Source organism: Lissotriton vulgaris, chromosome 8 (assembly GCF_964263255.1).
Source record: "Lissotriton vulgaris chromosome 8, aLisVul1.2, whole genome shotgun sequence".
NCBI lineage: Eukaryota > Metazoa > Chordata > Amphibia > Caudata > Salamandridae > Lissotriton > Lissotriton vulgaris.
In genome coordinates, this window is record NC_141696.1 from 1,170,647,059 (window position 1) to 1,170,659,838 (window position 12,780).

The window sequence follows — 12,780 nt, forward strand, 5'->3', positions numbered from 1 at the left end:
TTCACACGCTCACAGCCTTTCGACGGATCAAGAAAGAGTTCGCCCTCATGATCTGTGATTCTGAAGAGAATAAAAGAAGAATAAACAAGGGTCTTGTCTTACCGAGCCTCAGGCAGCAACACTATCACGCAACCGGCAACTAGTTCCAGTGCATCATGGGAGATCTGATGCTGGAAAAATAAGAAATAGAAGACGGTTCCTCCGCCCATTGCATTCTGGGATATGATTGGGCAAAAAGATGTAAAATGAGCCAGAAATGAAATGTTCAAAGTAGTAAAGCCTTGTTTTTACGACTAAAAACACACTTTTACATTTAAAGGAGTTATTTAAAGTCAATCTTATTCAAAAAATAAAGGAAAATAAGAATAAGTGCAAGTCACATCAGCGATTTGCACGCTTTATTTTTTTTTTAAATTACAACAGCGATTTGCACGCTTTATTTTTTTTGTTTAATTTTCCTTTAAGACTAGATCTGAGTATAAGTTTTTGTATGGACGACATGCAAAGTGTACAAGCTCCAGCACCTTTTCTGCAAGAACCAGGAGACCCACCCTTAGAGTGGAACTTATGGTTAAGATCATTTAAAGCTTATTTAGGTGCCATTGATGCCCAGAAATTCAGACCAGAAAGACGGAAAAACTTAATGTAATATCATTTGGGAGTAGAAGGGCAAAATGTCTTTGACCACCTACCTGAACATGTACCCGCAGAAAACGAAGATTTAGATGAATTTGAAACAGCTGTGGCGCAACTTGATAAATATTTCACGAAAACTAAAAACATGGTTGTACATAGGTACAAATTTTTCACAAGAGCTCAACAGCCCAACGAGAGTATAGATACTTATGTCACGGCGCTAAAGATGTTAGCATCCAAATGTGACTTTGACAATTTTACTGGAGAATTAATACGCGACCAACTGGTAGCCAGATCCCACTCTAAAAATACCCAACAAGTACTTCTAGCTTGCAAAAATCCGACTGTGGATAAAGCCATAGATTTAGCAAAAAGCATTGAAGGTTCTTCTATTGACGCTAAAGTATTGGAAGATTCATTAACCAAAACATCAATTTCGGGAGCAGTTGTTAATAAATCGAATTTGACAAAAAACCGGAAACAAAACTTAAAAAATAAATCTTTTGTTAAGCCTAGCTCCAGTGGTCAACAATTTCAAAGAACATTTTGCTTTATATGTGGTTCGCCTTCTCATGTTTCTTCATTTAAATTCTGTCCAGCTATTGGGCAACAATGTAAAAAATGTGGAAAATTTGGTCATTTTATGAAAATGTGCAGAACTGGCAAACCTTTTAATGTTAGGTGTGTTTTAAATGATTTTGGAAATAATTTTGATGAGGAAAATCTTGAAAGTAATCAAGAATTGCTTTTAGGTGTGAGGTGTGTCAATTCTAATGATGAGGTTCTTGTGATCAATTCAAATCTTAATGTCTCAATTGAAGGGCATGCCATACAATTATTGGTTGACACTGGCGCATGTATAACCATTATTTCAAAGGATATTTTTGATTAATCTAGCATAACAAAATTTTACTTCCCCCAGATACTTCGACAGTAGCGTTTGAAGGAAGCAGAGTGGAGAAAACTCCAGATGGAGTTTTTCAATTTTGCCGTATGCCTTTCGGCATCGCATCTGCTGCGGCAGTATTTCAAAGAATCATGGCGGATATGTTTGTTGGCAATAATCATGTAGCAATTTTCCAAGATGACATCTTGATATTTGCTAACACTAATAATGAACATGATCTTGCATTAATTGATGTCTTAGGAACTTTAGAAAGAAGAGGGGTAACCTTAAGGAAAGATAAATGCATCTTTAAAACAAAAGAAATTGAATATCGTGGACACGTGTTCACTGAGGAAGGGATCAAACCTAGACCAAGTCTAGTGAAAAGTATTGTAGATGCTCCTGCACCTCAGAATAGAGACCAGCTATTATCCTTCCTAGGATTGTGTGAATTCTATGCCAAATGTATGCGTAATTTTGCAAGCATCACTGAGTGCTTTAAAGTTTTGTTCAAGAAAGGAGAAAGATTTGTTTGGTCTGAGACTTGCCAACAGAGGTTTGAACAGATTAAAAAAGATATCACTTCAGCACCTGCACTGCAGCCATTTGTAGAGGGAAGAAAAACTTGTGTGACTGTTGATGCTTCAGAATATGGTTTAGGTGCAGTCTTAACTCAATTTAACAATAAACATGAAACTACCGTGGGTTTTGCATCTAGGACCTTACGTCCTCCCGAACGGAAATATTCCGTTATAGAAAAGGAATTATTGGTGTGTGAAGACCATTTGTTTTAAAGACAGACCATCGTCCTTTAGTAGAAATTTTATCAGGGAAAAAGTTAAAACACACTACTGCACGCATAGCCAGACTTTCAGCAAGACTATTAGAGTTTTGTTTCTCTGTGGAATATATCCCAGGAGGGATAAATTCCAGAGCAGATTGTCTCTCGAGACTCCCTATTGGTGATTGTGACGAGTATGATTGGGATTCGGAAATAGAGGAGTGTTTTATCGCCTTTATCGGTGATTCTAGCATTTGTAATTATGAAAATGAGTGGATTCAAGAGTTGCAAAATGATACTATTTTAAAACAAGTTTTAAGAATGGTGATCTCAGCTTCGCCGAAAGAAAAGAGTCTGGATGAAAAGCTCCAAAGTTTTTGGAAGATATCTGATGAATTGTCGTTGGAATGCAACAAGTTAATGCGAGGGGATAAGCTTATTCTTCCCACCTGTTTTCATGAACGAATCATCAATTTAGCACATTCTGGTCATTTAGGTGCTACTTCTACCAGGAGAAAGATAAGAGAACATTTTTGGTGGCCAAAAATGGACCATTAAATTGATTTGTATATACGTGATTGTAGTAAGTGTATGATTAGTGACAAGGTCTTAAAAACAGAAAAGGAAGTTGATTGTTCCACCGTTTGTCCAGAAAGAGCTTGGCAGCGAGTTGGGGTAGATTTCTTAGGGCCATACCATATCTTACCCAATCACATGAGATATTTTATTGTCTTAATTGACCATCTTTCAAGGTGGGTTGAGGTTAGAGGTGTGGTGGAACCAACAACAACAAATGTTATCACATTTTTTAAAGATGTGTTTGCAAGAGAAGGTATCCCAAGTGAGATACTTACTGACAATGGTGTGCAGTTCATCTATAGTGAGATGCAATTTTTTTTAGGAAAATGTAACATCAAACACATTAAAACACCGTTGTATAGTCCACAAAGTAATGGCAAAGTAGAATGATTCAATAGAGTTTTAGTTGAATGTATTCAGTCTACTTTGAAATGTAACATGAATGTGGAAATGGATTTGAAAGAATTGATCTGGAGTTACAGGACAACACCTCACAGTGTCACAACTAAAACTTCGTTTGAATTAATGCGAGGAAGAAAAGCTAATACTGAATTATGTCCTTTTTGGATGTCTTCTGGCCTTAACAAAAATGTAGGTATTAGCAATGCATGGAACGTAGCTAAATACAATTCTGATATTTCTATTGCCAAGAGAATTGTTAAAGATACTGTGAAAACAATATCGGAATTAGGAAATTGGGTGCGGGTCAAAAATCCTTGTCTTGTTGGAAAAGGGTGCTCTAAATTTAAAGCACCATTACAAATAATAGATTTAAGAAGGAATGCTGAAAAACTATCTGATGGGAATTGGTGGAATGTCTCTCGCTTAGCGATTGACCCAAGTGCTGGTTCTGTTAATTCCAAGTCTTCTGATAATCATTCTAATGTAAATAATGGAAAAATTGTCAGAAAGAGTTTTCGTACAAGATTTACTCCCAGAAAATTAGAAGATTTTGTCTGTGATTAGTTTCTATATTTTTTGGGACGGAGGAAAAGCCAAAAGCCAGTAATTGGTTTCTTGTTGAAGTAAATATGTAAGTGCATATTATTATCTATTTGCTGTAATATTGTTTTAAATGTAAGTGCATATTATTATCTACTTGCTGTAATATTGTTTATTTGTCTTTTGTTTGAAAAAGGGGAGATGTGTGGTGACGCATCCCTGAGAGCTCTGCTATGTCATGGAATCTGCCCCACCAGATTCCATGACAGGCAGTTGCTCTCTGGCCCCGTTTAGTTAAGACACGTATTCGTGTCTCCGTTGTTAATAAATCCATTTTATACTAAGAAGAGTTTCCAGAGGTCATCTTTCACAACCTCTGACTATGTTTTTGTGGTGAGTGGTCCATACTCCAACAGTACAATCTTGCCCTGGATAGCCATAAAAGTGGGCCATTTCAAGATTTTGGCTAGGTTCTTGCAATAGAATTACCATATACATACATACATACATACATACATACATACATACATACATACAAGATCTACGCTCCCCCCTGAAACCTTCTTGCTAGTGTTCACTCTCTTGAATTGACATAACCGATAATTTCCCATGTATTGATTACAAGGTGCAGTATACATCTCCCTCAGGTGGACAAGGATTTTTCTTGGCACCACTATGAAAATGAAAAATGGGAGGCCCAAACCAAAGCAATTCCTCTTACTGTAAACCCACATTGACATCACAGGAAACAGATGCAGTCCACCAGCTGCTGTACATTGTATTAAAAGAATAAGCTTCCACAACTAATAACATAGAGGTGCACATTAGATACTGACAGAACAAATACCACGAGACCAGTGCATAACAAAGTTGGTAAGGGAACAAGGCCTACTGATATGTGGGATATAACTGAAAGGAGGCTTGTCTCAGTTTCTGGCTATGGATTTTAGATATCGACCAGTTAGAAGACAATTAGAATACAGCATTTTGGTAGTATACAACTGTCCAATGTATACTGACTAATAAGTCATCCTAAATACTGACTAATAAGTCATCCTAATCAATTTGAGACGCCATTGGTTTGTATTGCTATAGTTTGTTCTTTACAACTGTTGTTTTCAAATGTTTATACATAGTGCATTTACTGTGCTCTTGTAACAGACAAAAAAATACCTAAGTCTTAGAAGATTTGGTGGTCACCTTTGGTTAACCAGTAGAAGCTTCATGCTGGGTGGCATTAACATCTTTCATTCTTGTGAGCAGGATGATTAGCCTTCCATCTTTTATAGATAACAATAGCATGTTTGATGGTCATCTGTGATGTTCAACTTAGCTAAGTCTAGCAAGGAAACCATGGGACAGAGTCTTTGAAATTGATAAAAAAAATATTATGTCTTCCATTAAATAAGGGTCTACTGGCAAAGAGGCCTTAAGTGAGGGACAATGTACATATTTGTGTATGGCTCTGCATTTATTTAATAATGAATCTGTACGTAACTGTTTTCTTTTTTTTCATATAATTTATATTTTTTATCAAAGGGAAGGGGCTGTGCAGAATGCTCACATATAAATATTGGATTCAATTGTGGAATCTGGTACCTCAATGTCTACTATATTGTGCCTGATCAGGTACACACTGTGCTATCTCTGAAATTGGTGGCCAAAGAGCAGGGGTTACAGATTGTAGGGCAGGAACAACGATTGTATCAGGTGAGGTAGAAGCTGCTGGCAGAGCTAGAGAGAAAAATATTAGATGTAGAGAGCAAAGAATGATGGTCATACGAGGAAAATGAAGAAACTGCAGACGTCCCTTCAACCTCAACTGCTAAGGAGCCAGTCTTCATCTGATCCCTAATGACCCTGGCATTGCCATGCTGTGACATACACAGATGTAGGGATCCACAGACCAGACCAAGGTTGAAGAGTGGATCTGATGTCAGAGTTGATCCTTTTTCTCATTTCTCATTCCTACCACAGTAAATGGGATATATCATTCCAGGCACTAATATAATTTCATTGATGAGTGAATATCAGCTCAGGGCTTGGATTTTGAGCACTAGAATACCCTAAGGATATGACCCCTAATTCATAAATCTCCACCTTCCCCATAGCATTTGTTACAATTCTGACCATATCTTCTATGCATAAAAGCACATTTAAGTGATATTTTAGTGGTACATGTCCAAACTTGACTTGCTGACCTGGATTGGTTCCCCAGTTACTGGGTTCGTCACCTCCCTTGCAGCAATCCTCATTCCCAAGGCAAAGTTGGCTACTCGCTCAGCATGGCTTGCAACGGGAATTGGCACACCTCCTACCACCATGTACGCATCACCGATCGTCTCCACCTGCCAGGGCACATGAGGGTGTGCATGTTCACAACAAACATAACTGTTACAAAGTTTACAAGGACCAACAAAATCTCACTTTAAATTGCAAAGACAAGACACTTTATCACAGATGTTTTGCACTAGTGCAAACAATCATGGGAAATTCAATTGCACTCTTTTTGCTGCTTGTGATAGTCAACATTAAGTGGTTGGTATGCGCTCCAAACTGCCCTTATTGCATGCAGGATATTATAGAAACTTTGCACTTGTTCGAAACATTGGGGCAAAAAAAGTGTGGCCTTTTTTTCTGCTTTTGGAATATGGAATGCGAGCAGATTTGTTTGAGTCGATACCACAAAGACCTTTATGCACTTGGGCAAACACGTAATTGCTCTTTCCCCCTCAGGCAACAATGATGTGAAAAGAAAGCCATGGCTGAACACTCACTCCTCCAGCAAAATTAAACCAAGTCGGTGACAAGACGCTGCCACACACTCCCCCTTTAGCAGAATACGGTGTAAGCGTCACCCACCGGTAACCAACGGGGTACAACAGGATGCTGATGGGACCATGGTCAACAGACCACCAGCTCTTGTCTCTGATGTGCACTCGCCCCTTCAGGTCAAAATCACAGGCAGTTCTTACGTTGGATTACAGGTACCGGGGTAGTGTCAATCATTGAGAAACGGTGTGAGTCGGGATAACCGGGACATAGGTCCCACCACAGTAACTCAACTCATCGCCACTAATATAGTAGTAATTTTACACAAGTTGCTGATGAAGTAAAGGAGGTTTATTCCAATTAAGAGCCACTGTGGTGTGGAGGACGAATGCACAATATGGTTTTATTGTCATCAAACATTCACAACATTCTTAATGTCCCTAACATTTTTTTTTTTTTGTGAGGTCTTATATAGCGCTCGACTTACCCTTGGGCATCTCGGCGCTTGCATTGGGAACCCGTCCTGGCCTTTCCCTGTGAGATAACCCGTACTGGGCATCCCCAAGGTGAAGGCCAGGCATCCCACCGCGGAGGGGCCGTTGTGGAGATTAAGCAAGCTTAATGCCCAGAGTTGCAGAGTGTGAACCCATGATTAGAGTGGGCACTGAAGCGAGAATTATCGAGTCCGTGGACAATTGGGCTCAAGACCCTGCCGCGTCGGGAATTGAACCCTGGTCCCGGGTCTGACTCTGCTTCAGGGTAACATCATAGCGTTCCAACTTAGAATGTGTACTACAGCTTGTTCCTGCTTCCAGGAACAAACTAAGAGTACCCAGAGAGTGTTACCGAATTGTCCTTGGGTGGCTTCATTCACCCCAACCCCACCTTGCCTCTAGTCATTAGCTCTATCATTATTACCTTCAAATTACAAACATCAGAATCATATGTTAAATACACAATGACAGACCTCTTGCTAAGACGATTTGATTTCTTGCCCAAGTTCCAGCAACCATCTGGCATTAGGCTACTGCTTTATTTGGTAGTCCAGATCAGAACCACTTACATGTTCAGTGACATCAGGGTGACCCCCACCATGACATTCTGGATCGCCTGCTGAAGGAGATGACTGTGGGTCACCTTCACATAATTAGATTACTCAACCTCTCCACCACCTTCAACAGAGTGAACTATCTGTGCCTGGAACTCATCGCAGGAGCAAAAGACATTTCATATGCATTCTTTAGTTTAGGAGCCACCAATTCATTATCTAATTAAAGCCTCTGATGTGTAAATGATCACAAAGACACCATCAGGTTGACCAACTCAGTTTTATTTGTACAAATATGTATTATCATAAACTGTAAATAACCGAGCCCAGGAGAACACCTCCAGGTCCAATAACTTCTCTTTCTCAACGTTCTCATGAAACCTGGACATGTCATCACACAATAAGAATGCATACAAACACATCAAACACATGATTTCACCACAAAGCCCTTCTCTTTTTTGTCCTCAAATCTCTTCTGGAGAGTACCAAAAGGGTCCTTTGCTCGAGCTGATCAGGAATTATAGACTGTGGGACCTATTATCGAAATCCTGAAATTCCATGCACAAATGCGCCTGGGATTTAGGTAGTTTTCCACATTCCTGTAGGGTAGAATTATTTTAGCTGTACGTTATGTAAAACTCAGAATTATTTCCGTGGTATTTTCTCATCAGCCCTTACAGCACATCTCGGGCTTGCCTGTAGAGCAGAAAATCTCCCAGATTTAGATTATGGTAAGCATACAATCAAAAGTATATGATTCCCTCTTTTTTCACATAGAAAATATAACTCGTATGAAAAAACATTGCCCCATAAACCCTGAAAAATGGGAGAGTTTGGAACTCTTGTCTGAAACTATTGAACCACTTACACCTACTTGAAAGAGTTGTAGAATTGCTAGGAATGTACAAACTGCACTGCAATCGTTTCTGAATATCCACATAGTTAAGTGTTCAAGTTGAACACCCCAGCTACCTAGCACTCTTTATTTATTTTCTATTTATTTAAGAGTTTTATATAGCGCTGACTAGACCCAGAGGTATCAGAGCCCTTTACATGAGAATCAACAATGTAACAGAAACAGTTCAACAGCTGTACCACCCTCATTGTATAGATACTGTACTGTATGTATAAAAATCTCTCAATAAAAATTGGTTGAAATAAAAAAAAGTAAAAAAAAAAAAACAATTACACAATAAATCCCAAAAAATAGGCAATACAATTAGGAGAGGAGAGAAAGGAGAGAGAAAAGTAGTGGAGGGGGCAGGGGAGGTGAGAGAGGGAGGATAAGGGAAGAGACAATAAGGAGAGACGAAAAGAAGTCTGTCTAAAGACCGACTGGGTAGGTGAAGACCAAGGAGGGAATCCACGGCCCATCTCACCTATAGCTAAACCAGGTAGCTCCATCGGGCATCAGACAAAAAACGTTCAGTCTTAGTACATTGAGAGAGGGGAGAAGGAGAGACATAAATAGAGGGAGGATGCGGTAGGAGACGAACAGGAGGGACGAAAGGAAGTGCAACAATGTGGTTTAACAGTATAACAGAAAAATATCAACAATTACACATTACATTAAACCATCAGCAATACATTAGGAGAGGAGAGGAAGTAGAGAGAAAAGAAGTGGGGGGTAGGTTAGGTGAGAACGTGAGAATAAGGGAAGAGACAAGTGTAGAGACGAGAGGAAGTCTGTCTAAAGATCAACTGGGTAGGTGATGACCAAGGAGGGAGTCCACGGTCCATCTCGCCTATAGCTAACCCAGGTAGCTCCATCGGGCATCAGACAAAGTAGTTCGGTCTCAGGTGTCGAGGGAAGAGGTTCGCAGAAAAACAGGATGAGAGGGAGAAACGGCAGAAAGACGAAGGAAAGTCAGCCCAAAGACCTGCTGGGTAGGTGACGGTCGAGGGGGAAGTCCCAAAAACCCATCTCCTCTATAGCTATCAGGTAGCTCCACCGGGCTATGGCCAAATAGCTAGGTCTTAATGGGAAACATTTAAATAATGGGGAAAAAAAAATCCCAACCAATTGCTACTATTGGACAATCCAGATATGAGGTGAGATTTTATCTCCATTTGGAACAATCAGCATATCCTATGTTTGTGAATTAGCATTCTCCTACTTTCAAGCGCATATATCACTTTTTGTGCACAAAGGTATGACTTACCTGAACAAACATGCTTTGTGAATGAACCCCTTGATGAATCAACAATACTTAGAATGTCTCTGTAGACACTGGACATAATAGTTATTAGAACATTGGAATGTGGGGAGCTCCATTGATGACCATGAAGTGGCTTTGGGTCGATATTGACTTCTGCTCTAGCATTGCAATGTTTATCTTTCTTTTTCTCCCTTTTAAATTTAGAACATCCTACCCACAGTGGGTGTAAAGTTCAAATAGCCTTCTAGCCCTTCTGCTTCAGGTAATATTGGTTGTTAAGAAATCTCTCCCTTGTTACAGGCCCTTGCATGTGGCTCGGGTTGATAACTCAGGCTCAAGGCCTTTAAGAAGCATTATAGCACTCGGTAGCAGGCTATAAAGGTGTAACATGTCAATCTGATTTCATATTCAAATGTGAATTGAATAGTGGTTCTCTATGCTCAATGCTGAGATAGCTATTGTTATTTTCGTCAGTAACCAGACTTTCTAGAAGAAGTAAACTTAGCCCAGAGGTACACAGACGTGCTGTGTATTCAAGGGAGATGACATGTTTCAGGAAAAAATATTTTTTCTAATTTTGATATCTCAGCCAAAATGCGTTCCATTATCATCGGGCAAGTTCTCAGTCCAAGGATTGTCTATACCCATGATTATGAATCAGAGATGTCTCACTGAATATGGTCACTGCAGACCATATTAAGAGTCTTCACTTTATGCATAAAGGTCTAGGGAAAGTAGTCCTGTCGAATTTGGCGCAGAACATAGAACCCTACGATACATCTAGAAGCTATGAATGCATTGATGAGAGCATACTCATTCTTTGATCTTAGAATATTATTGGTTTTGTCATGTTACGTTACATGATATTATGTTTTGTTATACTGTAGTGTGGAGTGTCATGGTATGGTATTTTATGATACCCAGATTTATATAGTACATTCAATTTTTACGGTCCCGAAGTGCATGATGAACTTGGGTACAAAGAGAAGTCGCTGATTCTCGCTATTGTAGGTTCTACACTTTGGAACAAGCTTCTACTTTCTGTTAGTATGGCAAGAGTTCATACAAATTTACTGATCATTTAAACTTGTTTCTCCATTTATATTAGAAGCGCGAGCTCTTTTGTGCTCATACAGTATACAGTCAAAGACTACTGCCCATTACTCTATACCCCACTCAATACAAGTCCAATTACCTGCTGGCTCATGTGCTCCAAAGATCAGAGCGGGCAGTACTTACCTTATACACATCGTGAACACTGGTGAGACGATCAAACTTTGAATACATAGAATTCAGCATGTTCACAATTTGGATTGGCTCGCAGGCTGCACAGATATTGGTAAACATCACAACATCGCTGAATAAAATAGTGCACCGCCTGAACTCCCCTGCAAAGGAAATCCACAATGTGTACTTAGATAAACAGATCTTACACTGCAAAGAATAACAGTGTTAAAGCAACGTAAAATGTATATATTTATTTTAAAGCATGCCATAACTGTCTGCATGAATGCCTAAACCGAAAATGACCTTATTAACCCTTTATTGTAATATAATAAACCTGTAAAGGAAAGTTTCTTTATAATTCTTTATATCATAGAAAAGCAGTAGCGGCTGCTCTGAGGGAAATGTGGTGAGGCAGTGCGTGGGGTGGGGTGGGGTGCTGAAACAAAATAAGCAAGAAGAAAAAAAACGTACCTGCCGACAATCGGCTCGCGGCTCTTCTGCTCCTCTGGGAACAGGCTGAAGCTCCCAAACTCCACTACGCCCAATCCAGATGCTGCTCTCATACCCATGTAGGAATTGGTAGGAGCGTGCTTGTTTTGCGCTCCATCTGGACCTGGGAGCCTTTGCCTGCTGGTCTCTCCACCCAGCAACACAGCTGGGTTGGAGAGATGTCAGTGCGCATGACTGTTTGGGGCCACCCTACGACGGACGGCCAATGCGTCATACGCACTGACAGCAGTGCCCACCACTACTCCTCCACCTATACAGTGCTGTGGCCCCTCCCCCAAGACTCGGCAGCAGGGTGGCGACGTGAAAATGAGCAGCCCCTTCCAAGGAGCATTCAGCAACTATGGCAAAGCTAAGAATATTTTCCGATTAGCTTGTCTGCGGCGGGGGGGGGGGTGGCTTGGACGGCAATGGTGAAAGTCACCTAAGATCAGCGCTCCGCCGTACCCTGGGAGCGAACCAGGAATTATGCTGCTAGTACCGAACTGAAGTGGGAGAGAACTACTGCAGAGGACGTCGGAAAGAGGCGGCGGTGGAGAGGCTGACATCGGAATACTGAAGGGGTCATGATATGAGAGTAATCCCCAGAAGAAGCAGAAGAAACAAGAAAGAGGGGGGATCCCAAGATGGCGCACATCTGAAAGAGTCTCCAAAAGCGATCGGCCATACGAGGAGGGTGAGCGCAACCTCGGGGGAACCCTGGGAAAACAAAAGCAACAGCCGGGACAAGATAACAAGCACGGCAGCTTTCGCTGTCTCCTGCATTCCGTCCAAGAAAACTAGAGAAAAGCTGCAGCTGCATAGACCAGTATAAATAAGAAACTAAACCGCAACTATATGAGGGGGCACCCATCTTGCTGAAGGAGCGGTAGGAGCGGAAAGAGTAAAGACATCGGAAACAGATGGAGTCCCGTCAACAGCTGTAGTAACAAAGGCGATACAAAGGGAGCGGCAGGAGAGTGCGCGGCCGCCGATTGCTCTGAGACCGACCAAAACTGGGAAAACAGAAAGTGGGCTTAGCACCAGGGGCCCGACGTGACAATACGAAACTGAAAGTGCCATTTTGTGCCGCCATTAGTGTGAAAACGGGAGCAACGCAAGGACGCACAGAGATAAGCACCCGAAAATAACCCAAGACGCTTCAGAAGGTGCCTGGAAGCCCAAAATGATTAAAAAAAATAAAAAAACGGAAGGTGGTCTTTGTTCCAGGGGCCAGACGCAGCACTAAGAGAGGGGGACCCCT